The sequence below is a fragment of the Eutrema salsugineum genome, unplaced genomic scaffold, assembly GCF_000478725.1.
Source record: "Eutrema salsugineum unplaced genomic scaffold, Eutsalg1_0 scaffold_3, whole genome shotgun sequence".
NCBI lineage: Eukaryota > Viridiplantae > Streptophyta > Magnoliopsida > Brassicales > Brassicaceae > Eutrema > Eutrema salsugineum.
In genome coordinates this window covers 3651521-3655479 of record NW_006256756.1, presented here as the reverse complement: position 1 = coordinate 3655479, position 3959 = coordinate 3651521, and the positions used below count along the sequence as shown (strand labels likewise).

At 37.2% G+C, this 3959-nt stretch overlaps 1 long non-coding RNA gene across 6 annotated transcripts; it reads right to left on the bottom strand.

Annotated features, from left to right (window-relative positions):
- Positions 1 to 595: 595 nt before the first annotated feature.
- LOC18014629 lies at positions 596 to 2772 on the bottom strand. 6 transcript variants are annotated; one of them, XR_002898791.1, is made up of 6 exons: positions 2313 to 2772; positions 1988 to 2087; positions 1788 to 1875; positions 1535 to 1664; positions 1059 to 1400; positions 596 to 864 (listed from the first exon to the last, which is right to left on the bottom strand). It is a non-coding gene; the product is annotated as an uncharacterized LOC18014629 (long non-coding RNA). The 6 variants fall into 6 exon arrangements; XR_002898790.1 differs by having other exon boundaries at positions 1535 to 1875; XR_002898793.1 differs by having other exon boundaries at positions 1555 to 1875.
- Between the last annotated feature and the right edge of the window lie 1187 nt (positions 2773 to 3959).

Sequence of the window (3959 nt, the reverse complement as noted above, 5' to 3'; positions counted from 1 at the left end):
AAGATTTAACCATATAAACAAAGATCCATAACAAAATAAACCAGAAAAAAAACCCTAACGGTTTGACTGATGCTTAACCGAACAAAGTGGCTACATGATGCACAAATTCATTCTTTTGAGCAGTGACTTTCAGTGTTTTTCTCTCCAACCTTCTCCATTTTTTTTTACTGTGTTCTTGGTTTCAACTAACATGGCATTCAATTTTTCCTTCAGTGTTGCTTCATCTGTTCCGTACCTAACCATCGAAACAACAACAGAGTTGAAAAAACCAATCATTCTCATCAAATTCTACCTTCACTACAAAAAAAATGATATTAATAGCACACGAAAACAGCGATTATAGGGGTATAATAGCATTTTCATAAACGCTAGGACAGCGGCAGCTATAATAGACACCCCCCCTATATAATATCGGTTTCACGTATGCTATTATATATTTTTCTATCATAGCGCTAATCACATGCTTTAATATTCTTTTTTTAGCAAATATTTGGTGTTATTTTATATTATGTCGTAGCACCTTTTACGTGCTACATCATAAAATGATAAATGCTATATTATTCCATATATATATATATATATTTGAAATCCGATTAATAATATTTACAAAACCGATTAGTTAAATGCATGTTTCTTTCAATAAACCATCAAAAATACATAAACGTAATTTTACAAAGTAGTTCATCTTTCAACATATAAGGTATCAAACAACATCATAACTACTGCAATTTCTCTAAGGACACAAACCAGAGCTTAAAATCACTTCTTCTTTCTGAATCTGGTTAGCAGTCTACCTGTTTATGAGGTATTACCATCAGCTTCAGTCGTATGGTTTCTTATCTTCTGAGCAAACATTCTTCTTTTCTGCCAAAAAAAATTGAGAAAATGAATAAATTCTAAGGCACAGAGAGAAAGAATCGGAACAAAAACCAAAAGCTAAAGAGCTTAAGAAGAAGAAAAGTGTCAAGCTACTTTAAATATTGCACTCCCCGAAAGAAATTAAAATGCGAGTCTCACAGAGCTCAATTTAGAGTTCAAAAGAGAATCTCTGTGTATACCTGAAATAGTGTCACGCTACTTCCCTTTTGCTGTCTTCATCACTGCAACTGTGGAACCAACCACTTGAATCAATTTTTTAGCAAACTCAACATGGAACTTTTTGCGTGCTACATCGATTCTCCACTTCCACCTCCACCTCCTCCGCTGTCATCAATGCCAAACCCACCATCACCGCTTATTTTCAGGCTATCTCTGACGATTTCCACCACCGTATCCGCCTCACCAGCGTCGTTCACCAGCTCGGTTTTCTTCTTAACACCTGCCCCTTTCATTTTCTGAGTGTTCGAAGCCAAACCTGAACGAGGCTAATCTGTCAAACGAGTGCTCCTCTTCTTCACCCTCTGGAAATCATACGAAAAAAAATGTTAAGGTCTGAGAAATAGATAGTGAATATTATCACTAAGGATAAAATCTGTAGCATGCTAAAGAGAAAAAGACACAAACAAAATCAGCAAAGGTATAAGAAAAAGATAACCAGGGATACAAAGTGACCACAAGAATACTTGGCCTTGCAAAGTGCAGAAAGCATAGCTCCAATCAACCCAAAGAAAGCAGCACCAGAACAGATTGATGGGATGTTTCGAACAGACAACACAGCAAACAGACTGCCCACAATGACATAGAGGAAGTATATTACTGCAATCCTCATTAAAAGACACAAAAACAAAAACAAAAGCAAGACTGATTATAAAGGTGAGAAGTTCCATCGAAATCAGATTAGAAAAGACCTTCCATGTGTTCGAAGATGTCACGGAGATGTCAGAATTTGACATAAAATTCCTCATAAACTATTCAAACACTTCTTCTCAATAAGTTCTACAATACGCATTAGCTTTTAAACTTTAGCTTTCATCCTCCACAAGTACAATCTCCAGAGAGAACGATGAAAAACATAAAAGGAAGCAGAAAAAATGGGACGGAACCAAACCTGGGTTTGTCACGAGCGGAAGTGAACTCGAACTTAAAATATCTCGATTCAGAGCGGCCAGAAAGGCATCCACATCAGCTCCCGAATGCATCGATTCATTCTAACCAAAAACAAATTCGCCGGAATAAAAAATCACGACGACGCTCCAAACATCAGTCAGACAAAAGAAAATTGAACAGATGCGGGATTTCTTGAAAACGAGTGAGATTAGGAGAAACCTAACCAATTGAAGAATCCATTGATATAAAGCTACAAAACGGAACACGATTCCCTCATTTTACTTAAATCTATAGCTCTAAGAAGAAGAAGCACTTCTATTACTAACCTGAGGAAACCCTAAAGCAAACTACTAGCCAGATTCCACCATCTCCAACAGATCATTAGAATCGAATCTGTCATCCGATTTTTTTTTGGGACAAACCGGTTTTCGGATTCCAGAAGGTTGTGAAGTGGATGAAAAGGGGAGGGTCAAAGCCAGTTTCGAATTAGATATGACGACGAGGGATATCGCTGATCTCCTTTTGTATCCAGTTAAAGTGATAAATCAAAACTTAGGGTTTAGCAATCGAAGCTAATGTAGATGAGCGATTCTAAGAGAGACAAAGCTCGGGAGGTTATAATCGCAGGAGGAAGAGAGAGAGGGAGTTGGCGAGGGAGAGGAAGTCAGCAAGCGAGAGGGAGTCAGCGAGGGAGAGGAAGTCGGCGAGCGAGAGGGAGTCGGTGAGAGAGAAGGAGTCCACCAGAGAGAGGGATTTGAGAGAGACAGAGATTTTCCGTGAATTAAATTTAGGGTCCTAAGGGTTTTTTTGTTTAGAATTCTAATTTTTTTTGGTCTTTGTATCTTTTTTGGACATATAGACTTGGGGCGCTGAATCCTTATTTTTTTGGTTAAGTATTGGCGGTCTTTCGTGAATTTATGAGAGGTAAATGACAGTTTTAGCTTCCTGCTTAGAGTTTTCCAGTTTAGCATTTTTTGAATGCTATGATAGATTAAGGCAACCTCTGATATCACTTATAATAGCAGTTCAGAAAAATGAGCTATTATATTGTGCTATCAATAAACAAATTTCTTGTAGTGCTTTTCAGTTCCTTCAACTTCAAGCTTCTGTCTTTTTTTTTCTGAATTTCAGCCTCGAGTTAAAACCCCAAACCAACTCAGACAGCTCGAAACATTCCTTGTCATGTTGTTTGACAAAAACCGGTGCGACTTCTTTCAGCTTTTTAATGCGATATTTCTTCTTCAACGTGTAAATCTAATTTACAAACTGTTGAAAGTTTTTACCTTCGTAGATGATATCTTCCTTCAGTGACTTGTAAAAACTTTCCATTTTGTCTTTAAGGAACTTACCAGATTCCTTTTTGTAGTTGATGATGCCATACAAGATGGTAATGTCATCTTTTTTCCGTCCACAGCCGCTATAATCTCTTTCACCTTCATCTTCTTGCTTTTTTTCTTCGACGGCTCGGTTTTCATCTTCTGCTCACTGACCGGTACATGCACATGATTCATCGGCTCTTCTTCTTGTTCCTCATGCCAAGAATTAAAGATATCTTCTTCATGTAGAGATGCAGTAAGTAGAGCTTGGTGCTTCTTCTTGTTCCCATTTGAGATTTTTTAGTTTCAAAAGAGAGAGAGAGATTTAGAAAGAAAAGCTTTTGGTGTTTTTTTTTTGAAGTAAGCATAAGAGAAAAGAGATTATGGAGACTAAAAATCTGTGTTTTATATTGATTAAAGGCTAAAAGCAAAAAAAAAAATTAATAATTATGCCCGTACACTCAGCCAATTGATTATCGTACTCAGTCACACTCGATTGTCGTACTCACCAATAAACTACTGCACACATTCTTGCACAGCTTAAGCCAGTCTGGATGATTGGAAAAATGGACATTCAAACTCATCGAATACAGAAATTGAACTACTACAAAGTCTCAGGTGTTAGCGGACTTTTTGATCGAACTCCTTCATGAGTTT